The sequence below is a fragment of the Schistocerca piceifrons genome, chromosome 1, assembly GCF_021461385.2.
Source record: "Schistocerca piceifrons isolate TAMUIC-IGC-003096 chromosome 1, iqSchPice1.1, whole genome shotgun sequence".
Taxonomy (NCBI): domain Eukaryota; kingdom Metazoa; phylum Arthropoda; class Insecta; order Orthoptera; family Acrididae; genus Schistocerca; species Schistocerca piceifrons.
Genome location: NC_060138.1, coordinates 287,640,561 through 287,666,760, shown reverse-complemented (window position 1 = coordinate 287,666,760; position 26,200 = coordinate 287,640,561). Strand labels below are relative to the sequence as shown.

Genomic DNA, 26,200 nt, shown 5'->3' with positions numbered 1-26,200 from the left:
TTATGATATGTATACATTTCTTTAATTCAGTATGAATCTTTGTCTGTTATGTACTCTTCCTACAGATCTGGTCTGAAAATTGTAGAAGTCATAAAAATGGGCTAAATTTTCCTGTCTCATAACGTGCGTTGGTAGGCAAAACACGTCGTGTTAATATGGATAAGTGTTGATATCAGTTCTGTTTTATCACTTTAGTTAACTTGCGAAATAGCATACGTCAAATGCAAACTTCTTCTGCGGAATAGTCATGTTTATAGAGCTCCCTGAAGTGGATGTGCAGTGTATGTTTCGTCCAGGTGGCACGGACACGAAATTCATTCGACGTTAGCGAACGTCAGATCTCAGTCCCATCATGTCCAATAGTTACGAAAAGGGTAGCTGTATTCAAATGTGATCACATGTCTCTTCAAAATAATTAACGTGAATGAAGCCCCAAAACTGCAACAACATACAAAACGGCGAGAAAATATCCGATACTGGAAAAAAACGCAGATTAACATTGCATGAAATTGCTAACATCAGAGTCCTATAGTAGGAAGAGTACGACACAGTTCACAAGATGAACTAACAACAAGAAAGTTTGATTTGAGACTAATAAAAATGAAATACAGGTTCTAATTTACCAGCAATGTTTGCAGCGTTATAAAAGAAATTAATTTTGCGCGGCAATTAGTACCCGTGAATGAGAGGCAGATCCACAATATTATACTGCAAACGTAACAGCGAAGAAAATAGCGGGTGAAGCCGGTGACTCTCCTCCAAAAACGAGAATTAGGCTCCTTCTGCTTTAAATTTTATAGGTAGTATTTTTTTGGCATGCTAAAGGTACGCTCATATTGGTTTGCAATGATAGTCTTCTACTCCGTTGGATGAAAAATATTCCCAAATGACAGAAGCCTACAAAGCGAAAGAAAATAAAAATAATCTCTCAATAGGATAATACAGCTGCTTGCAAAGATCCTCTGACAAGCAAGAATCTAAGGATTTAGAAGCATTAATTAGTGAAACACCCTCCATATTCGTCAAATTTAGCAGCTTATGACCAACTTTTCTTAACATATAAGTAAAAATGAAGCCAATGGATGTTTGAAGATAGCAGTACGTAGGCTTTTTCAGCGCTTGCACAACCGAACTTCCGGTGTCGACACTGGTAAAACTTTGTACAAAGCGCGTTGTATGAAAAGGGGACGTAGTCGACAAGAGAATCATTGATCTAAATAACTATTGCATCAGGAAATTTTTAACTCGCTCTAGTACGTGTTTGTTAAGATGATGGTATCTAACAGATTGGTTCTCTTGTCCATGACAGAATAATGAATGCATTAATATTCGATGTGAGCACTCTGAAATTAAGAATATAAGCGTCACTATTAACGATACGTATTGTTCCTGAAATCAGTATATTGAAATACAAATTTCTTTTGAGAGCATGCACAATATTTTTAAGATTGTTCGTTTCTTAAACGACACGGGAACGATGAATAAATTTGTGCGTACGTACAAGAGATGATGTGTGAGTACCAGAATACGTACACACGACAGCAGACTTAAAAGACCACAGATTGGGGCTATGTTGGACGGAAAGTAACGTATCTGAAGTCGAAGCTGTGAAACAAAATCACCATTTGCCACATTCTGGACACCTGCGGATATAGAAGTACATGACATCTATGAGAATAGCTGCAGGCTGCATAATAAATAAGAACACAGACAACCGGCTGCAAATAACTGATTAATACATTTACCTAGGTTTTCTCCAGCTCTAAGGACGTCTTAATCAGAATGAAAATTTAAAAAACTGTAAAGTTGGATTGCGAGTAGGCAATACTCAATGTTTAGAGCAGATATGCTCAAAAATTGAAAATTAAAAACGTTCCAGCCTGGGGTACGCGCACTTTGCAAGGAACAACAGCCGAAAAACAGCCGTGTTCAAAATTGTAAATAAGTAAAGCAATGGTGTCCTCAATCCGAAGGTTGGTTTACGCATCGCAGTGCGTTACGAGTCTTGGTACCATTGAAGGTAGTGTGAACTTGTCTTCCTCTGAGCTTTAAACGAACTTCCCCAACGCGACTTTGTGTAGGGAGCGGGAGGATTAAGTTTAATGTGGACTCCGAAGCACGGAGCAGCTTGACAGTACAATAAAAGATTAAAGAGGGGTTAGTCATGATATATTTAGACGTATACATGGAATCTTATAAAAAATAACGGAAAACAAAACCTCTAGCAGAAACAATGTCCAAAGAAAACGTATGTGTCAGCGTTTGCCGCAGCGTCCTTTCATTATACGAGGGCTTGCAGAAAAGTAAAGCCTCCGAATTTCTTACGTGAAAACTCTCACAGCTTTTAAAATAAAACAAACGTTATTAACATTCTACATCTTTATTCTTCGTGTCTACATATCTGCAGTCCTCTACCGCTACAGGACTGCGAATCGTAGCGTATATCGCTGCAGTGCGTAACGTAACTTTGCCAGTGCGTGAGAAACAGAGTGTTGTAACCGAGTTTCGAATTCGAAGAGTGCGTCCACAAGTGGAACAATCTCTCCTTGATCATGACAATGCCAGCCCACGAGCGCTGAGACATCTGCAACAAACGGACGCCTTTGGTTCGGTGTCATCGATCATTCCTCATACCGTCCCGACTTGGCCCCATCCGATATTCATCAGTTTCCAAAACTTAAAGAACACCTTCGAGAACTTCACTTTGGTAGTGATGGAGCGGTGCAAACAGAGGTGAGGTTGTCTTTCCGTCAAAGAAGTCAAACATTATTCAGAGACGGTATCAACAAATTGGTCTCTCGTTGGGAAAATTGTGTTCGTCGCCAGCGTGACTACGAGATGTACACATGAAGAATGAAGATGTGACATGTTAATATTTTTCGTTTTGCATATAAAGCATCAAGAGTCTTCACACAAAAACTACTTCTCAGCGCGCCGTCCAAGGTGGAAACTGGTGTGACAGGCTAGCTCTCATTGTCCACAACTGACTGACAGCATTTTGAAGCAATATGCAAAACAGTATCATCTGCATGTGCAGCTTCCGGCGAGTTTCTCTCCGAATACCAGACTCTGGCACAGTACCGCCTGAGTAAGTATATTGTAAGAGAGACGAGAAGTTTCGCGTCTTAGGAAGTATTAAAAAGGTCACTCACATTTTTGTAAGTTTTCTCGAATTACTCACAGCAAGTTCAGATGGTATCATGTCTACAGATAGTTCAGTAAAAATTAATTTGCGTGCACTGGACTCTCGAACGAATGAATTGGTCGAAATAGATTCTATAGGTTTGTATTTCTATTTTCTTAATTAATGGAGACACATAGCATAAGCTCCTATTCATAGAAACCGTAGTGACATTCGTGTTAATCGATTAAGGGAAACGATAGGAAAGCTGAATCTAGAGGGTCAAATAGCTATTGGAGCGCCGCTCCTCCGGAAGGCGAGGTGATTGCCTCAGCCACCGCTCCACACGCATGATAATAACGATGTCGCAGCTGCGTTGGGAGATGTAATTAAGGAAATGGCATGGTGGCCGAAGTGAGAGGTTTTTCATTCTGACTGCGCAATTCATCTTCTACTTAACAAGTTTGTTTGCGTGGCCATCATCCGAAGCAAGCACAGAAATATTCGTTTTGTAAATAAAGCAGCGCCTTTCTTGCTGCAATGTGTTTTATTTATTCCACATGCGTTTCGCCTTTTAGTATAAGGCTTCTTCAGTGAAATCTGGAATGATACAGTTTTGTTTTGATATGCTCAATTTATAGATAATAAAACAGCTCACGTATTTATTTTTTACGTAAATAAGCTATTACTTACAATTTTCGAAGATTTGGTTGGCATCTGCGTTTCCTCTCAACTGGCCACATGCTGGAGATCGCATTATAAGATCACTTACAAAACGTAAGCACAGTTTCAAGCTCTGAATTTTCTTTACGCTAATTGCTGTGGAGCACTATCACTCTTCTGTCACCAGCAGTAGATAGTTTACAGAAAACTATGATTTAAAGTCGTAACTACTGTGTGTACACTTTATCTCTCTCTCTGTTTTTTTTATGTATATGTTGTAAACCTAACGAAGTATATGTTGAAAACTAACGTACGTTCTTGTTTGTTCTCTTTATATCTGTGTGTGTGTGTGTGTGTGTGTGTGTGTGTGTGTGTGTGTGTGTGTGTGTATGTGTGTGTGTGTGTGTGTGTTTGTGTGTGTGTGTGTCAGCGTGCGTGCGCGCAAGAGAGCTCTCTTACACAAACAGACACACACACAGAGATATAAAGAGAACAGCAATGAACAAACGTTACTTTTCCGCGTATACTTAGGTTGACAACACGTGCACAAACAAATCAAACAGAAAGAGACAAGTATAAGCACTGAACTTACGGCTTTAAATCTCAGTTTTCAGTAAAATACCTACAGCTAGTGACAGAAGAATAATAGTGCTCCACAGCAATTTGCACAAAGAACATGAAAATTGTGAATAAAAAATTTCGTAACTGGAAAGTGTGCTTACGTTTCTTAAGTGAAGTTGTTGTGCGATCTCCAGCAAGTGACCAGATGAGAGGAAACGCAGATACCAGCCAAAACTTCGAAAACTGAAAGTAATCACTTATTTACGTAAAAAATAATACGTGAACTGTTTTATAATTTACAAATGACACATATCAAAACAAAACTTTTTGATTCTAGAGCTCACTGAAGATGGCTTGAAGGATAAGGCGAAGCGCTTGTGGAACAAATGAGATACGTTGCAGCAAAAAAGTTGTGTTTTAACTATAAAAGGAATCCATCTTGCGCTTTTCCAAAACATGACAGTTACCTACTGAAATCGTTAACCGACGATCTTTCATACTTGGTTGACAGCTGGCTACCACACGATATGAACGCTATTAAAACGATATGTACTGTAGAGTTGTTTTTTATTATTGTGTGTAGTAAAGATCCGGCTCCATATCACCTTCTTAATACAGGAGATAAGTTCCCAGTCTGTCCGGATACCAATAGGAGTCGCTATTCATCTAGAAGATATTATAACACATTTAAGACGAAATTATAAAATACTTATCGTACCGGCGACTTGCAACGGATATGTGTGGCGTTTTTGGTGTACAATGCAGACGAGCTTTTGAGACCAAAAATAAACATATTCGAAAGTCACGTGGAGAGCGTGACCATCCATTCCAGTTTAGTTCCGAAATTAGGCTCAAAGCCAATGGCAAGTGTGACAGACTTATGCATAGACAGTATTCGTCCACCATTCGAGATATCCACCACCCACAGTAGTTCTTGAACACAGAGCGGTTTAGTACAGGACTCTGTGGACTTATTCGTCAGTGAGGAAACGTCTCGCACTTCGCTGCATAATCGCTCTGCTTATAGTGGACGGGCCTTAACAAGTGAGTCATTATTCACCCACTCCCTACCGTGCACATTTGCATTTCACGAATCATTTGCTTACTAGTGCGTTAGTTAAAGATTGATGACGAAATTTACTTACCTGGTTGCACCTTTTTCTAATCAGCCTGTAATCTAGATGTACTACCGGCTTGTGTTTAAACGAAAACGGTGTTTCATGTGACGTAAACAGAAAACGATCGTACAGTTCTCCTTTCATTCTAATGTTTAAGCGATACTACAGTCGGGAAAGAAAAAGCCTATTGATACAGCAGAACACTAATAACGTAGTACTCATAACAAAAGCTACGATTTTGATAATAAGAAATGCAGATGATAAAACGGGTATTCATTGGACAAATATATTACACTACAACTGACATGTGATTACATTTTCACGCAATTTGGGTGCATAGATCCTGAGAAATCAGTACCCAGGACAACCACCTCTGGCCGTAATAACGGCCTTGATACGCCTGGGCATTGAGTCTAACAGAGCTTGGATGGCGTGTACAGGTACAGCTGCCCTAGCAGCTTCAACACGATACCACAGTTCATCAAGAGTAGTGACTGTCGTATTGTGAGGAGCCAGTTGCTCGGCCACCATTGACCAGACGTTTTCAATTGGTGAGAGATCTGGAGAATGTGCTGGCCAGGGCAGCAGACCAACATTTTCTGTATCCAGAACGGCCCGTACAGGATGTGCAATATGCGGCCGTGCATTATCCTGCTGAAATGTAGTGTTTCGCAGGGATCGAATGAAGGGCAGAGCCACGGGTCGTAACACATTTGAAACGTAACGTCCACTGTTCAAAGTGCCGTCAATGCGAACAAGAGGTGACCGAGACGTGTATCCAATGGCACCCCATACCATCACGCCGGGTGATACGCCAGTATGGCGATGACGAATACACGCTTCCAATGTGCATTCACCGCGATGTCGCCAAACACGGTTGCGACCATCATGATGCTGTAAACAGAACCTCGATTCATCCGAAAAAATGACGTTTAGCCATTCGTGCACCCAGGTTCGTCGTTGAGTACACCATCAAAGGCGCTCCTGTCTGTGATGCAGCGTTAAGGGGAACCGCAGCCATGGTCTCTGAGCTGATAGTCCATGCTGCTGCAAACGTCGTCGAACTGTTCGTGCATATGGTTTTTGTCTTGCAAACGTCCCCATCTGTTGACTCAGGGATCGAGACGAGGCTGCACGATCCGTTACAGCCATGCGGATAAGATGCCTGTCATCTCGAGTGCTAGTGATACGAGGCCGTTGGGATCCAGCACGGCGTCCCGTATTACCCTCCTGAACCCACCGATTCCATATTCTGCTAACAGTCATTGGATCTCGACCAACGCGAGTAGCAATGTCGTGATACGATAAACCGCAAGCGCGATGGGCTACAATCCGACCTTTATCAAAATCGGAAACGTGATGGTACGCATTTCTCCTCCTTAGACGAGGCATCACAACAACGTTTCACCAGGCAACGCCGTTCAACTGCTGTTTGTATATGAGAAATCGGTTGGAAACTTTCCTCATGTCAGCACGTTGTATGTGTCGCCACCGACGCCAACGTTGTGTTCACAGCGTCTTCTTCCTGTAGGTTAAATTTCTCGTCTATAGCGGGTCATCGTTGTGGTGTAGCAATTTTAATGGCCAGTAGTATAACTGAGGTAGAGAGCATGTCCTGTATAAAAAGGTGAAAAATGAATGTACGTCCCTGGATGGAAATATGCTACTCGTTTTTGGCCGTTGTCGCATATCCAGTCCTGGTACTGTGTCTCCATGTCCACTACCATTCATCGTAAATTCAAATACTGGTGTCCTGTTACTCTTACTTCAAGTAGGGCTTCTGTTTTATCATCTTTTAACTGGCAGAAAAAAACATTATGCTTGGCTATGTGAACGCTCGTGTGTCGATTCATTACCGATACTGCGCAGTAAACCGCCACAGACATTCGCCACCCGCATCTCCCACGGAGTGAGACCGCAGTACAGTCACCGCTTCCCATGCGACTACCTCTCAACGAAAGCTGCACCCACAACAGGACATCTCACATTACGGGTGTTAACGACCTGTGAAGAAGTCCAAAGGTCTCATCATTGTGCTTTTCAGAGCCCAAGTTATTCATGGTCGCGTACTCTGCTAAGATAAAATTTTGTTTGGCTAACAACATGAAATTCTGAGTCCTACGTACGCAGTCAATCTCATGGAATCGTATGGTAGACTCTGTTCAATGTTTTTTTGTGACTGGCACTTCGCCATGTGGTCGGCCGGGGTGGCCGAGCGGTTCTAGGCGCTGCGGTCTGGAACCACGCGACCGCTACGGTCACAGGTTCGAATCCTGCCTCGGGCATGGATGTGTGTGAAGTCCTTAGGTTAGTTAGGTTTAAGTAGTTCTAAGTTCTAGGGGACTGATGACCTTAGAAGTTAAGTCCCATAGTGCTCAGAGCCATTTGAACTTCGCCATGAAGGCGTTTTATTCAACTCACTGAAGCAAGCGAAAATTATCGATGTACAAAGATGGAACTGGCATCAGCGTCTTCTGGAAGACGTGCACGTTCCTCACAAAGGTCCTCTAACCAAACTGCGTGCCTATGGAATATCGCCTCAGTTGTACGACTGGACTCGTGATTTCCTGTCAGGAAGGTCACAGTTTGTAGTAATAGACGGAAAGTCATCGAGTAAAGCAGAAGCAATATCCGGCGTTCCCCAAGGAAGTGTTATAGGCCCTCTGTTGTACCTGATCTATATAAACGACATAAGAGACAATCTCAGTAGCCGTCTTAGATTGCATGCAGATCATGCTGTCATTTACCGTCTTGTAAAGTCATCAGATGACCAAAACGGATTACAAAATGATTTAGATCAGATATCTGTAAGGTGCGAAAAGTGGCAACTGACCCAGAATAAAGAAAAGTGTGAAGTTATTCACATGAGTACTGAAACAAATCCGCTAAATTTCGATTATGCGATAAATCACACAAATCTTAAGGCTGTAAATTCAACTAAATACTTAGGGATTACAATTACATATAACCTAAATTGGAACGATCACATAGATAATGTTGTGGGTAGAGCAAACCAAAGACTGCGATTCATTGGCATAACACTTAGAAGGTGTGACAGGTCTACTAAAGAGACTGCCTACACCACGCTTGTCCGCCATTTCCTGGAGTATTGCTGTGCAGTGTGGGATCCGCATCAGGTGGGATTGACGGATGACATCGGAAAAGCGCAAAGAAGGGCAGCTCGTTTTGTATTATCGCGAAACAGGGAAGATAGTGTCACAGACATGATACGTGAATTGAAGTGGCAATCACTAAAACAATGGCGTTTTTCCTTGCGACGGGATCGTCTAATGAAATTTCAATAACCAGTTTTCTCCACCTACTGCGAAAACATTCTGTTGTAACCCACCTACATAAGAAGAAATAATCATTACGATAAAATAAGAGAAATCAGAGCTCGCACAGAAACACTTAAGTGCTCGTTTTTCCCACACTCCGTTCGAGAATGTAACGGTAGAGAGACATGTTCATTGAACCTTCTGCCAGGCACTTTATTGTGAATGGCAGAGTAATCACGTAGATGTAGATAAAGATGTTTTCGTTTTAGTTTTATTGAGATAAAAAAATTAAGGCAATACACGGAGAGTTTACTAAAATGCTTTTCCTGGCGACGTTGCCGAATTTTCTATATAAGGAAAACTTTTTGTTTATTGAATTTAGATGACCACATTATCCAAAAGAAATCTTAAGAAAACATCATGCTGTCACTTGCTCCGAATCTGGATTCTGTTGGAGATTTCTAAGACGAGATAACTCGTGGTAAATATGACGCTGGATGTTGCGCTCGTTCATGAAACCCTCACCTGCCACCCGTTTGGTTTCACTGCGAGAAATAGAGAGTTAGTTTGCTATTAAGCCATTATTTAGTTTTCTGATTTATGCTTGGAGCGAGTACGCGTGGTAACTGATGTCCACTACACAACTACATTTATATCCAGATCTATATCTCCACCATGCAAGACATTGTATGCCACCTGGAGTGGCGGATATGCGAGGTACCTTCTTAGAAACTCATATTCTAATAGCGGAGGATGTTTCTGTTGGTACACCTGCACGTAATAGCGCAGATGTCTAATTTTGTCATCATGGTCGTTGTGTGGAATTGGTATAGGAGGAAGCAGAGTGTTTCTTGATACGAGCGAATGATGTGGCGCAAGTAGCTACGGCACTCATCTCACGTTTTGGAGAAGAATGATTCTTGGTTTAGTCCGGGCATCCTCATTAAGGTTTTCCGTAGGTTCCCTTCATCAAGTAAGCCGAATTCGATAACGCTTTGAAGAGACAGATAATTTTCTTCCCTATACTTGTCCATTCCGTGATTCAGTTCCATCTATAATGACCACGTTGTCTCCGCACCGTTAAACGCAAAGGTAACATATTTTATTTTATTTCCGTTGTTTCTTGACATGTAGCCTTAAATTATGCGATTGACAAATGCTACGGCCGACCCTCCGGAAAGCATCGGCAGCCGACCGTCCGCGATCCACAGCATTCAGTCCCCCGCGACTCCGCATTACCAGCAGCCCATCTTCGGACCGCAACCAAAAGTCGTTCGGCGCGCGCAGCAGCGAGTGGTGTGCAGCGCCGATCGGAGTACGTTATGCATTCACCAACAAGGGAACCAGCCAATAAGAAAGTTGTAGTCTTCCGCGCGGCTAGGGTTTAGGAGCGCGCTCTGGCCGCGACAGGCAGCTGAAGACTGATGTTCACCTCCTGAGTCTTTGCAGCGGCTGCCGCCCTGTCCGCCGCTCGCCGCCGACACCGACTGCCTTTAACGTCGCGCTTCTGGGGATGGGCCCTCAGCACGACACTTTCGGACTTGAGAAATCATCAGTGGTGACTACTCAACTTAGATAAATTTTATGTTCGGTTCTGGACACGAGCTTTAGGTCAGAACTAAGACAGGACATATTATACGCTGGGGTAGTGATTTTGCCTATTCTTCTTCCAAGTTATTTGAGTCTGCAGCTAGGAAACGAGAAATCTTGTTTTCTGGATCCAAATACTTCAGGAAGAAGCCAACCTTTTGTTGAATATTCAGAAGAATTTTGTTCCCATTATCGATTTAAGCATAAGATCAATTTGGCTCAAAGTCCTTTTAAATTGTGTGTTAATAAACGTGTTAAATGACAGTGCCTCCCGTTTTCAGTTTTTGGGAGACATTTCAACAACTTCCATGGTGAAAATTTACCATTTCTATAACATCTTGTGGAAACTACAAGTAGCCGTGATGAATGGCTCCACTGTGGTATGATTCTTCTGATTATTTGCCATTAATCCAGCAACCTAATAACATTCTCGACTGACAAACAATACCGAAGGACATATTTGAGGACATAGCTGAGAGTGATCTCCTTGTCCAAGATTTACTCAGCAAAACTCAAACTGTTGTTTCTCGTCTCCACATTTGAATTCATGCGGCCATTGCACCGTAAATTAGTCTGACCGTGTAAACCTAGACATTGGACAGTTGTGACTGGGTGCAATGATTGGTCGTAGTAGATACACTACAGGCCATTAAAATTGCTACACCATGAAGACGACGTGCTACACACGCGAAATGTAACCGACAGGAAGAAGATGCTGTGATATGCAAATGATTAGCTTTTCAAAGCATTCACACAAGGTTAGCGCCGGTGGCGACACCTACAACGTGCTGATATGAGGAAAGTTTCTAACCGATTTCTCATATACAAACAGCAGTTGACCGGCGTTGCCTGGTGAAACGTTGTTGTGATGCCTCGTGTAAGGAGGAGAAATGCGTACCACCACGTTTCCGACTTTGATAAAGGTCGGATTATAGCCTATCGCGATTGCGGTTTATCGTATCGCGACACTGCTGCTCGCGTTGGTCGAGACCCAATGACTGTTAGCAGAATATGGAATCGGTGGGTTCAGGAGGGTAATACGGAACGCCTTGCTGGATCCCAACGGCCTCGTATCACTATCAGTCGAGATGAAAGGCATCTTATCAGCATGGCTGTAACGGATCGTGCAGCCACGTCTCGATCCCTGAGTCAGCAGATGGGGACGTTTGCAAGACAACAACCATCTGCATGAACAGTTCGACGACGTTTGCAGCAGCATGGACTATCAGCTCGGAGACCATCGCTGCGGTTACCCTTGACGCTGCATCGCAGACAGGAGCGCCTGCGATGGTGTACTCATAGACGAACCTGGATGCATGAATGGCAAAACGTCATTTTTTGGGATGAATCCAGGTTCTGTTTACAGCATCATGATGGTCGTATCCGTTTTTGACGACATCGCGGTGAACGCACATTGGAAGCGTGTCTTCGTCATCGTCACACTGGCGTATCACCCGGCGTGGTGGTATGGGGTGCCATTGGTTACACGTCTCGGTCACCTCTTGTTCGCCTTGACGGCACTTTGAACAGTGGACGTTACATTTCAGATGTGTTAGGACCCGTGGCTCTACCCTTCATTCGATCCCTGCGAAACCCTACATTTCAGCAGGACAATGCACGACAGCATGTTGCAGGTCCTGTACGGACCTTTCTGGATACAGAAAATGTTCGACTGCTGCCCTGGCCAGCACATTCTCCAGATCTCTCACCGATTGAAAACGTCTGGTCAATGGTGGCCGAACTGTGGTATCGTGTTGAAGCTGCATTGGCAGCTGTACCTGTACTTGTCATCCCAGCTCTGTTTGACTCAATGCCCAGGCGTATCAATGCCGTTATTACGGCCAGATGTGGTTGTTCTGGATACTGATTTCTCAGGATCTATGCACCCAAATTGTGAGAAAATGTAATCACATGTCAGTTCTAGTATAATATATTTGTCCAATGAATACCCGTTTATCATGTGCATTTCTTCTTGGTGTAGCAATTCTAATGGCCAGTAGTGTATTATCAAAATATATTCAACCTTTTCACATGATTATGTGCGTTTTAATATGCCTCCTTAGGAAGTTTCTCGACAACCAGTATTTCTACCAAACTATGCTAGTCTGTAGACCTACCTATGTTTCGCAGTACATTTCTAATAAAGCTTCGTCCTTGCAGAATCATCCGCAGACACTGGGGATTATGGAAGACAATCGACTGTCATCACGGATCTGAAGGGCGAGTACGTCGTACCAGAACTGTTGGGCCGGCGCGCTACAGGTGTGTGAGGGGGCGAGCCAGCCTACTGGACATGACCCTGGGCGGCAGGTGTTGGCGGCTTATCTGCCGTAATGAGCCGTCATCAGGCGGCAACCATCCGGAACTGCGGCCACCCGCCGGAACTAATAGCGGACAGGCTACCAGCTTTTCGCTCTCACTTGCCCGCTCAACCCCGCCACCGCAAACACCGCCGGAGAAATATGCTAGGCATTACTCTCAGTCTGACCGTATCACAGTTTCTGCACAGCCATGTAGATTCTCATTTTCCCGCATCATGGGCGTACAAACTCAGCTGTTCTCTTTTCGCTCCTGTTTGGATGCCTGAGTATCAGCCACGAAGTGCAGTCGAAGAAGTATTCACAGTATTGTTTATAGAAAATGCATTTCGGGGCGTGGAGCACAGGTGAGGATTCCACGCCTCTGTACAATGTTCTGGCGTCTGAACTGGGCCCCCTTCATCATGTGTTACGGGTGATGATCAAATGTGTTCGTTGCCTCGTTTCCAATCAGAATACAGCGTATTTATTTCATTTTCTGTTTTTAGTTTGTAGCAATGGATTTTAAGATCCATTTTCAGTCGTACAGTGAGATCTATTTGATCTTTTAAAGACGAAAATGACTCTGTTATGTAACTAAGCTTTAGAAACGTAACCGGGTGTGGCTTTACGCCCACCGTCAGCTCTTAAAAAAGCAGCGTTACAGTAAGCTCGTGGCAATTGGTTACACTCGTAAACAAGTCTCGATAAAGTCGAAATTATGTCACATTTGTTTTCTTTATTAGTTATATGATGTAACTGTAGAATATGACACCAGTGGTGTCCATTTTCACTTATTCACGTGTCACTATAACCTAACAAAAGAACATAGACTACTTCTCTGAACACAAATACAGTATGTTGCGACATTGTAACATCAAGTGGGGGCCAATCCATTGGAATGTCGATTTACGCTCTGGCACAAAGAGGTATTAGTTATATATCAGTAACTGAATGAAACAGAAGTGTGATTCCTATAACTACAGTTAGAAGCTTTTTTTATGTATTACTAAAGTGACTTGAGCTGTAGCCTTGTGAAATGTGGGCAATAAACAGTTCAAACAAGAAGAAAATGGAAATTTTTGAAATATAGTGCTACAGGAGAATGCTGAAGACTTTATGGGTAGATTGAGTGGCCAATGAGAAAGTACTGATGAACTGAATAACGAAAGAAATTTATGGCACAACTTGTGTAAAAAGAGGATCGGTTGATTGGACACATCTTGTGGGGAACGAGATTAACAATGCCCTTTAAAAGGAACCATCGCGGCATTTGCCATGAGAGTTTTAGGAAAATCACTGAAAATCTAAATCTGGATGGTAGGAAACGGATTTGAACCGTCGTCCTTCCGAACGCGTGTCCGGTGCACTGACAACTGCGCTACATCGTTCGGCTTGAGGGATCAAGAAAGCTTCAATTTGGCAATGTAGGGAACTGTGTGGAGCATAAAAAGAAGATCGAGGAATACATACAACCGTCAGATTCGAATAGACTAAAGTTGTAATGATATTTTGGAGATGAACTTCAGCAGCGTAGATTAGAGTGGAAAGCTACATCAGACCTGTCTTCGAACTGAAGACCACAGCAATAATAAAGCGGCATGAGCATAAATAAACAACAGATTGTGATTAAATTATTAAAAATGCCAATTAGCAACAAGCCAAATTATGAAGCTCACACATAAAGAAAAGATGAACTATTATCAATAGAGAAAGGTACGGACTCCTAGCACAGTCTAAAACTTTTGGGGCCACGTCTGTGAAACGAATGAGAAAGTTACGGAAGTGCCGCGAAGCTCAGTGTGAGACACGTATGGCAAGCGAGTCGGGTGCCACGTAAGCTATCAACACGGTGTAGACGATGTTTATGGACACGGATCGTAAATAGCCAAACAAGAGACAGAATACTAATGTGTACAGAAACTAGCGCCGACAAGCCAAGAAGTGTATGATGTTTAAGTCACTCTTCACGGAGGGTGGAGGAAACTTGTGGCGGAGCGCTATTGCAGTGTCCTTAAAAACATAGTAATCAGCATATTCATTTACTCTAGAATTACCTGCGACAGTTATTCCCTTTGTTCCTTACGGATCTGCTCATATGGCAAAAAATAAATAAATAATTAAATAAATAAATAAATAAATAAAAATACTGTGTATCTCGGGGATGCCGAAATCGTATAAATGTTTTGGTGTTGTTTTAGAACTCCCTGGCCATTGTTAACGCCGGCGGACAGATGTTGAAGGTAGCTTCAACGAGGTCAAAGATGCTGGGTATTTACAGCCACTTCGGCTCAAGAATTTTTTTTTTAGTAGAGCAGGAACTTAACGGACTAGGATTCACCGTTACTGTGAGACAAAAATTATATTTCCACGGATATACTGTAAAATAGTATTATAGTTTAATGACGATGCAAATTCGCAATTTCTACCTCCAACAATATTCTGCCCCAGCGATGGTCTCATTGTTGTAAGTAGTTAAGTGAAAAGATTGGATTTTAGCATCCCTTTTATGATGTTGTCAGTTAAGCTGGAGCACAAGCTCGGATTGGAGAAGATGAAGAAGAGAGCCGGCGGTACCCTTTTCATAATGAGTTTGGATTAAGTGATTTACGAAAAAGAGAGTAAGCCTAAGTTTGGAGAGCGGGGGGAGAAATGGAGCTCTCGTTCTCCCGAATGCGGGTAACTTGCTACGTTACCTCGTTCGGTGTCGCTGATGGAGCGATCCTGCTGGACACACGCGTCGTAATAACTTTGTGCACTGCGGCAACAATATCTCTGTTCTGGTCGCTGGCTGCAGGCTTTCACCCTCACCGTGTGCGAGTTAGCTGGGTAAGCGCATCAGCGCGCTCCAGCGCCCGCGCACAATAGCCCGGCGTGGCCCATCCCAGGAGAGAGGCGGCCTACCTCTACGCCTTCATATTGTCCCGCTCTGCTGTGACGCAACGTCCCTGTCGCACTTTCGCCTTTCTCCACAGCCTTGACAATCTGTAAGCGACGAATGAGTGTACCTTTTGGATGCAGGACTGCCAACACACTTCTGGAGAATGGGGAATACCGGTGATTTACGTTTTCTGCCCTTGCGTCTCTTAGAAAGAGAGAGAGCCGGCCAGAGTGGCCGTGCGGTTCTAGGCGCTACAGTCTGGAGCCGAGCGACCGCTGCGGTCGCAGGTTCGAATCCTGCCTCGGGCATGGAAGTTGTGATGTCCTTAGGTTAGTTCGGTTTAATTAGTTCTAAGTTCTAATTTCTAGGCGGCTGATGACCTCAGAAGTTAAGTCGCATAGTGCTCAGAGCCAGAGAGAGAGAGAGAGAGAGAGAGAGAGAGAGAGAGAGAGGAGGAAAGAGAGAGACGTTCGCTTTAACTAATGATTTACGAAACACGTAAGAAAATAATTTTGCATTTAGACTGATAAAGTGCTGCAAGACTTTCAGACAAGTACACGAATCGGAGTGTCGTACTACATTCTCTCGCTTGCAGACAGGTTTCAATCTCCGTTTAAACGAAAGAGACAATTACGGTGAATCCATAAAAGATAGCAGTTCATTTTGTGAGTGTGGGTCATGAGACATGCCTGGATAGCTCACGAAGTAAACATATTGTCTGAAAAAGTCAGGATTCGTGGCTGTAGTAAAGGTTCATAGCACAATTTTAATTTCCCAAGACATTTCGATAAAAATTACAACTTATGACTCTCGCTACACTTCAGTCCCAGAAACCAATGCCGTTAGTGTCTCACATTTTTTTTTTTAGTGATAACGTGTGTCGAGAATCAGTTTCTCATACGACAGGGAATTTCTTTTGATGCAGTAACAAAAAAAAAAAAAAAAAAAATTAGAGGCATGTCATCGACAGTTCCTTTCTCTCTGTATCTCCTCCATGTCCGAACAACATTGCTTTGGTTCACTCCGAGATGCCTGGACACTTCCCTTGTTGAGAGCCCTTCCTGGCACAAAGTAACAATGCGGACACGATCGAACTGCGATATTGACCGTCTAGGCATGGTTGAACCACAGGCAACACGAGCCGTGTACCTCGTTCCTGCTGGAATGACTGGAACTGATCGGCTGTCAGATCTCCTCCGTCTAATAGGCGCTGCTCATGCATGGTTGTTTACCTCTTTGTATGGGTATAGTGACATCTCTGAACAGTCAAAGGGAATGTGTCTGTGATACAATATCCACAGTCAGCGTATATCTTCAGGAGTTCTTGGACCGGGGTGATGCAAAACTGTTTTTGGTGTGTGTATATTCTCCCGTGTAGCCGATTTCGCTATCGTAGTACGTACTTTATTGTCGCTCGATGTAGATGTAAGCAGTTCGAATTATTTCTGCTGTTGGTGATTGTTGGGTTTGAGGAGACTTAGCATTTAAGGTTATCAGTCTCCCATTCACCCCCTCCCCCCCCTCCCCTCCCCCAAGGACGGAATCGGTGGACTCCATTCATCTGCGTCTAGTGTAAATTCTGAGTATGAGTAAGTGCTCCAAATGTCTAGTGGGACGTGGGAAACCGCCAAAGTACCACAGCCAAACAGGCCGGCCACCGGCCCCCGTCGTTACTCTGGGGGGCAGGTTCGCACTGGGGCCAGCACGTGTCCCATTCCCGTAAGCTGGTGCCTTTACACTCAGGGCTGACCAGGTGGTCAGCAGTGTATGGCGGGTCGTGGCCCATCGAACATAAGCCGGTGTGAGGTGGAGGTTACACCATTAAGTTAAGTAACGGTTTTAGACTTTGTGCATATGTACTGTTTGTGTTTCCCTTTTTTCGTTTATAAATGTATAGCCATGGTGTTCTTTTAATAATTGACAAAGGTCTTTTTAGGCACTTGTGGGCTTTATTGTTCTGAAGAAGGTGTAGTTATCTATGCCGAAACCTAGGTAAACACTAGGTGCTTTTTTCGCAGTCGAGGCTGGTTCTTATTTTTTAATTTACACTCCTGGAAATTGAAATAAGAACACCGTGAATTCATTGTCCCAGGAAGGGGAAATTTTATTGACACATTCCTGGGGTCAGATACATCACATGATCACACTGACAGAACCACAGGCACATAGACACAGGCAACAGAGCATGCACAATGTCGGCACTAGTACAGTGTATATCCACCTTTCGCAGCAATGCAGGCTGCTATTCTCCCATGCAGACGATCGTAGAGATGCTGGATGTAGTCCTGTGGAACGGCTTGCCATGCCATTTCCATCTGGCGCCTCAGTTGGACCAGCGTTCGTGCTGGACGTGCAGACCGCGTGAGACGACGCTTCATCCAGTCCCAAACATGCACAATGGGCGACAGATCCGGAGATCTTGCTGGCCAGGGTAGTTGACTTACACCTTCCAGAGCACGTTGGGTGGCACGGGATACATGCGGACGTGCATTGTCCTGTTGGAACAGCAAGTTCCCTTGCCGGTCTAGGAATGGTAGAACGATGGGTTCGATGACGGTTTGGATGTACCGTGCACTATTCAGTGTCCCCTCGACGATCACCAATGGTGTACGGCCAGTGTAGGAGATCGCTCCCCACACCATGATGCCGGGTGTTGGCCCTGTGTGCCTCGGTCGTATGCAGTCCTGATTGTGGCGCTCACCTGCACGGCGCCAAACACACATACGACCATCATTGGCACCAAGGCAGAAGCGACTCTCATCGCTGAAGACGACACGTCTCCATTCGTCCCTCCATTCACGCCTGTCGCGACACCACTGGAGGCGGGCTGCACGATGTTGGGGCGTGAGCGGAAGACGGCCTAACGGTGTGCGGGACCGTAGCCCAGCTTCATGGAGACGGTTGCGAATGGTCCTCGCCGATACCCCAGGAGCAACAGTGTCCCTAATTTGCTGGGAAGTGGCGGTGCGGTCCCCTACGGCACTGCGTAGGATCCTACGGTCTTGGCGTGCATCCGTGCGTCGCTGCGGTCCGGTCCCAGGTCGACGGGCACGTGCACCTTCCGCCGACCACTGGCGACAACATCGATGTACTGTGGAGACCTCACGCCCCACGTGTTGAGCAATTCGGCGGTACGTCCACCCGGCCTCCCGCATGCCCACTATACGCCCTCGCTCAAAGTCCGTCAACTGCACATACGGTTCACGTCCACGCTGTCGCGGCATGCTACCAGTGTTAAAGACTGCGATGGAGCTCCGTATGCCACGGCAAACTGGCTGACACTGACGGCGGCGGTGCACAAATGCTGCGCAGCTAGCGCCATTCGACGGCCAACACCGCGGTTCCTGGTGTGTCCGCTGTGCCGTGCGTGTGATCATTGCTTGTACAGCCCTCTCGCAGTGTCCGGAGCAAGTATGGTGGGTCTGACACACCGGTGTCAATGTGTTCTTTTTTCCATTTCCAGGAGTGTATTAACCAATGACTGCTGACGCGCTGCAACGTCGAAGGTTTCCCTATAGGTTATTTTCGAGTACCCGACTGATTTAGCCTTTATGTAAATGTTCAAATGTGTGTGATTTCTTAGGGGACCAAACTGCTACGGTCATCGGTCCCTAGACTTACACACTACTTAAACTAACTTAGACTATCTTATGCTAAGAACTGTTGTGACTTGGCAAGACAGCCAAGCCACTATGAGGTCTGGAACAGTTAAAGGAGTTGAGTCTAGTAAAAGAAAGTACGGAGCTTCTGGAATACTTAACTTTAATCCATAATTGGTGGACATCGGTCTGACGGTACATGCATCACAAGATAAATAGCAATTGATAATGGCCGGCCGGAGTGGCCGAACGGTTAAAGGCGCTACAGTCTGGAACCGCACGACCGCCACGGTCGCAGGTTCGAATCCTGCCTCTGGCATGGATGTGTGTGATGTCCTTAAGTTAGTTAGGTTTAATTAGTTCTAGAACTTATGACCACAACAGTTGAGTCCCAAAGTGCTCAGAGCCATTTGAACCATTTGAGCCAATTGATAATGGCGCCTTGCTAGGTCGTAGCAAATGACGTAGCTGAAGGCTATGCTAACTATCGTCTCGGCAAATGAGAGCGTAATTTGTCAGTGAACCATCGCTAGCAAAGTCGGCTGTACAACTGGGGCGAGTGCTAGGAAGTCTCTCTAGACCTGCCGTGTGGCGGCGCTCGGTCTGCAATCACTGATAGTGGCGACATGCGGGTCCGACGTATACTAACGGACCGCGGCCGATTTAAAGGCTACCACCTAGCAAGTGTGGTGTCTGGCGGTGACACCACAAGAACAACACACACATCCATGCCCGAGGTAGAATTCGAACCTCCGGCGGGAGCGGCCGCGCAATCCGTGACATGGCGCTTCTAACTGCGCGGCCACTCCGTGCGGCAAGGTGGACAAGGAAACACCTGGCATGGAACTTGGACCAGTGATGTCTATTTCTCTTAACTGATGGATGTAGGGTTTGTTTGACACCTGTTCATCGACGTAGAAGGGTGTGGAGGCAGCCAGTTCGCGTATCAGCCTTATATATCCACTGGTTTAGCGGGCAAGTGCGTTAGTCACGTCTAGAGCTGGTTTCTAGGAAGAATGTCGGATGCCTTCATCGCTACAGCGGGTGGCTTGAGTGGCGTGCAGTATTGGGACAGGATCTTTCTACGTTCCATTTATTTATTTCATTAACAGTTCAGAGGAACCCACCGCCTTGAAACGTAAGGTGGGTCGGATGCCTCCGAATCTAATAGCAAAGACTTATCATTGTTACAGTCTTACTGGTATACGGTTGTTAATGCTTTTTTTTAAATACTATAAAGAACATAATATATAAAGATTTCTCTGTGGTTACAGCGAATTGAATGGTTAACAATTGTTAAAATGGTTCCACATAATTTGTTACTACCTAGTTGATGAGAATATAATTTATACAATGCAGATATCAAAGAAAAAATAGAAATAAAGAAAATGTAAAACAATGAGCGTGGTTAAGAATAATTTGTAATATAGAGAGAGGATGTTGATTAGTAATGGCCTACTTCTATCTATTTCAGATGAGAAGGTCTCGGTACAACCTCGAGCTATTCTCATCTGAAACGGTTCTACGTACCGTTCAGCCCTACAGTCCCCGGATTTGTGTTTCACAAGATTATACACGAGTACATTGACCTTACTTCGTAAACATCTTTCTCTACGCGGCAGGAATCAATCGTATGTAACGGCCTGCTTTAATTGCTGGCGATCCGATTGGCCATTTGCAGTGCATCGTCGCCGGAAAGCTCTTTCCATACAGGACGACCCCGCGACGGGCGCCTTGGAAGAGTGGGTAAGCAACAGCTCCACCACCTTGTGAACAGCATGCCAAGGAGCTTCTAAGCATGTTGCAATGGACGAGGTGTGGCAGAACCATATTAAATATTACCACGCAATGTTTTGCTTTATCACATGTGCACTATCGAACAGACTGACTTTTTGGGTTATTGTTTTGTTTTTATTTCACTGTAAAGCAAATCAAAATTCGGCGTCCTGGCCCAAATGGCTCAACAGGGACCGGCCGATGGCCGTGTCATCCTCTGCCAACGACGTGATCGGACGCGGTATGGAGGGCGTGGGGTCAACAAACTGTTCTCTGGACCGTTGTCAGCTTTTTTGATCATGGGGCCAATACTTCTCATTCAATCAGCTACCTCAACATTCCCATCCGCAACCTTCCAATACAGATAATTTGCAGATCATTCCACTAGCAAAGAGCTGCCTTTCTATGTGGGCCTTGCGGAAGCTCTGAGGAAAAGAGGAAGAAAATTTTGAATTTAACATCCCGCCGACAACATCGTCATCAGAGATGAACCACCAGTTTGAAATGGAGAAGTATGGGGAAGGAAATAGGTCTGAACCGTTCAAAGGAATCATCTCAGCTTGCGCCTTTAATGACTTAGGGTAATCAACAAAAACGTAAATCAAGGATGATGAGTGGGTATTTGTGGCACCATCCTCTAAAATACGAGTCCTACACGTTACTACTACGCCTTTCGCTCGATGTAAACTTTGAGAGCAATGCGATTTTAAAACTGTTACTTTGGGTAGCTTTCTCTGCCATTCATAACAGATTCCCGTGCCTCTGCCACAAAAAAGAAAAAAAAAGCAGTGAAGCGTTACAGTTAATAGAAAGCTGACTTCTTAACATGGTATCTATTGCACTGGAGCAAGAGTCCAGTACCACATTAAATGCCCAGGACAGAGAACGTGAACATGAAACGTGGTACGCCGGCTACTTTGTATTCTGAGAGCGGGATGCAGTCTTGCTGGACCAGATGAATGCCTAATGAGAGCTCAGTTCCCAGATGCAACACACGTGCTGCAAGGCCCGTCCCGCGAAAACTAGTACACGCTTTTTCGTGGCACCTGTAACTGGGCCTCAGAGTAGCATTTGCATAGGTGTTACAAACGACAGCCGACGATTCACTGTTAGCAAAAGCGAAAGCTGTGCTTCACCATCTCCGCTGCATAGTAAATGCGAGACGTTGCCTTTCGGCTGCATCGACAGCCCGTTTCCATTTCAGCAAAGAACGCTGCGCTGTTCTCTATACCACTTAGTTACTACGTACACGAGTTTCATAAATGATGGCCTGAAGGCGCAAGAAACTAATATTCGGTAAGCGACTAGAACTGTGCTACAGAGTTTCATTTTGCGAATATGTGTACGCTAATACTGGCTGACAATATATGTCGAGAAGAGCTGATACAGAAACCGTTCTTCGACTCTTGATCCGTATTTTGATTTAGCACGTACTTGTCGGATTGCAACATATGTATTAGCTTGATGCACAGCAGCGTAGCGTTTTTGTCTTGCAAGTTGGTATTACCATTGTTATGGGTTCATTTGCCGACTGACATTTTTTTATTTGTAGTTCACTGTTGCTGTTTGAGTTCACATATTGTCATTTTGTTACTTGGTTCCGGCCCGTGTGGCCGTGCGCTTCTAGCCGCTGCAGTCTGGACCCGCGCGACCGCTACGGTCGCAGGTTCGAATCCTGCCTCGGGCATGGATGTGTGTGATGTCCTTAGGTTAGTTAGGTTTAAGTAGTTCTAAGTTCTAGGGGACTGATGACCTCAGATGTTAAGTCCCATAGTGCTCAGAGCCATTTGAACCATTTGTTACTTGGTGATAGTCGGTGGGACTGTGCGCGCTAGAAAATGGCGTGCCAAGTGGATAAATCGGAACCTTCCCGACACATTCTTCTGTTTGAGTTCAACAGAGCCGTGACAGCAGCAGAGGCAAATATTTGCGCCATGCGCGGGGTAATGTCACTTGACACAGCACGATAAGAAAATGATTTTCTCGTTTTAGGAAGGATAATTTTGACATCGATGATTCTCTACGTTCGGGAAGACATTCGGGGTTTGATGGAAATCGTTTAAACGCATTAATCCACAATGATTCATATTAGTGTTCTGGAAAATGTGATGAAATGTGGTCATTCCACTATCGTGTGACATTTGCATGCAATGTGGAAGGTTAAAAAATCGCATTCTCTAAGCCAAAATCACAAAAATCAGCGGGTGACCAAATGTGCCTCTCTACTCTTTCGTCATGAATTGGCTCGTGAACAACACCGACCAGTCGTATCTTGTATCGCTACTGTTAACACAAGGAAAAGAAATCAATGGTTGATCCCAAGCAAACAAGCAAAGCAGCAACTCCCCGTAAAAAGACCTGCGCGCATCCGCAAAAGATAATGACTAATATAACAGCGACGGTGCGGTATACTACGAATTGTTTCCCCGAGATGTAATCACAACTGGCGGCCGGAGTGGCCGAGCGGATCTAGGCGCTAGAGTCTTGAACCGCGCGACCGCTACGGTCACGGGTTCGAATCCTGCCTTGGGCATGGATGTGTGTGATGTCCTTATGTTACTCAGGTTTAAGTAGTTCTAAGTTCTAGGGGCCTGATGACCTCAGAAGTTAAGTCTCATAGTGCTCAGAGCCATTTGAACCATTTTTTTTTAATCACCACTGCTGACATTTATTGTCAACAAATGAGACGCAGTCCAAGAACAACGACTAGGAAGTCTGCGTGAAGTGATGCCACTCCACAACAATGCCCGCTAGCATTCTGACAGACTGACAAAAAGCTCTGTGCACGAATTGGGTTGGGAAGTCGCTTCGCATTCACGCTGTTAGCCTAGTCTTGTGCCCTCAGTTTTTCAACTTTTCCGCTCTTATCGAGCAACCTTCAACGAACTTCGTTTCAGGATGAAAATGCGCTCCGAAAATGGATCGACGAGTTCTTCGCCTCAAAACCACGTAATTTCTACAGTCTCAGAACCGAGAAGCTACACCAGAGTTGACAGACTACTGTAAATAGTGAATCAGAATATGTTATTGATTACTAAAGTCTCTGTTAAGTGTATATGTTGTTTTTATTAAGCTGACAAAGAACCGTTACGAACTTATGCAAGAACTCAGTATTTGGAGAAAAATTTAAACGAGTCCTGAAATACATCTATATCGGAACACACTACAGGATAAGGAAACAACAGGATATTATCTGTGGTTTCCGTATCATTCGTGAAAATCACCAAGCTGCTCTACAAAAGATTTTTTACAATGTCTCATTCTTCTTGCGACGTAATGTTCTGTTGACAGGCACTGCTTAACGAACGAATCATTAGTTCACTATCAATAAATCGATCATTTCTGTTGTTCTAGATTCAGAAGCTGTTTGACAGAATATTCGATGATCTTATGCTAATGACTTTCATAGCAAAATATTGAAGTAACAAACTAGTCTCTCAATCGGATCTCTGGTTGGGAACATCATGATCACTTGCTTAAAAGCATGTCGGTCCGCCTTCGGAACGCACTTCATGAACAATTCTGCGAGGAATGATTCAACAAATCCTTGATAGGTATCTGGAGATATGATGCACCATGTGTCCACGCTAGCGCCACGCAGTTACCGTACATTACGCCCTGTGGTTTGTGGACGCCGAGCTGACACCAGATAGCGCCCTAGGGACTCATCCGCCGGGTTCATATGTAGCAAATTTAGCTGGTAAGACGTCGACGTGAGTTTACTATAGTGTTTCTGAAACCTTGTAGCACAGTCCTGTCGTAACACGAGTAGATTTCCTGCTGGAAAATGCCATCTCTGTTGGGGGACATTAAGCATGAAGGAATACAGGTGATTTGGGAAAAATGTTCACATCGTCTACAGGTGTCATGGTGCCTTCGATTATAACTAAATGTTCAATCGCACCCCTTAATGACAACATATTCGGACGCGAACATCGTCCTCGCGCAAGAAGAAACGCGATTCATCCGATCAGGTGACACGTTTCCCAGTCATCAGCGGTCCAATCTCGATGATCTCGTGCCCACTGCAGTCGTGATAGACACTGTCGTTGTATCAGCTTGGGTGATGATGTTTGGTTTGTGGGGCGCTCGACTTACTCAGTCCAATCGCGCAACTTTCATAAATAATAATGAAATGATGAGGGCATCACAAACACCTAGTCATCTCGAGGCAGGTGAAAATCCATGACCCCGCCGGGAACCGAACGTCAGCTTGGGGACATATAGGGGTAGTCTAATGTGGAACCCCACTTTCAGCAATGTGTTCTGAAACGCCTGTGCCTGCACCAGCACTGTACTCAGCGGGTAAACTTCTTGTTTCCTGATAGGGACCGAACGTCCGACAGCTTGTCGCCTTCTCGTCCTTTCACCACTTTCTAGAGATGTTCAAAACAGTAGCATGCGAACAGCCGACCACCTTCACCGTTTCCGAGACGCTCATTCCCAGGAACTGGGCCATAACTATCAGTCAGTGGATTTCCCCATTTGTCGCTCGCGCCGTCGCGGGACTGATTCACCATTCGTCGCTGCTCTGCTTATACAGCCTACTTCCCTTACCGTGTCACGTGTCCAGAACACCACCAGGAAGCATTCAGTCTCGCGATCGACAGTGGTCACAATGTTTTTGGCTCATCAGTGTACAAACAACGTTAAAATTTTATGAAAAAGAACGAGCTTTCCGGGATGTGAGAAATGGGAGTCAGCATAGAGACGGATAGTTAAGTTAGAATTAAAGGGCTTGATGGTGCAGTACGAATTATTACTCTTATGGATAGAAGGACAGTAAAACAAATTACTACGGGGAACGGACAGATAGTTCTGTTTTGGAATGAAATAAAGCCACTGTCAAAACAATTAATGCTGGTTTATATGGCAATCAAAAGCTGGTTCCTAAATACAGAGCTTGGTTGAGGACTGATGAAATGTGTGATAGAACAAATGGCTTCAAATGGCTCTGAGCACTATGGAACTTAACTTCTAAGGTCATCAGTCCCCTAGAACTTAGAACTACTTAAACCTAACTAACCTAAGGACTTCACACACATCCATGCCCGAGGCAGGATTCGAACCAGCGACCGTAGTGGTCGCGCGGTTCCAGACTGTAGCGCCTAGAACCGCTCGGCCAACCCGGCCGGCAGAACAACTGATAAAATATTTGAAGGGACAAAGTAGTGAAAGTTTTGCACGATCGGAATGGTACAACAAGGGACTGAAATGGAGGCAGAATGACAGGAAAATATGGGCCCAGGGAGAGAAACAAGAGCACGAACGGTACCTGCAGTTTTTCTGTAGGTTTCAATATGTTGCAGCGAACAT

At 44.6% G+C, this 26,200-nt stretch overlaps 1 protein-coding gene across 1 annotated transcript in view; it reads right to left on the bottom strand.

The window, feature by feature from the left end:
* LOC124799851 (serine proteinase stubble) overlaps positions 1-26,200 on the bottom strand; it is a 711,707-nt gene that overhangs the window by 636,983 nt on the left and 48,524 nt on the right. The window lies entirely within an intron of this gene.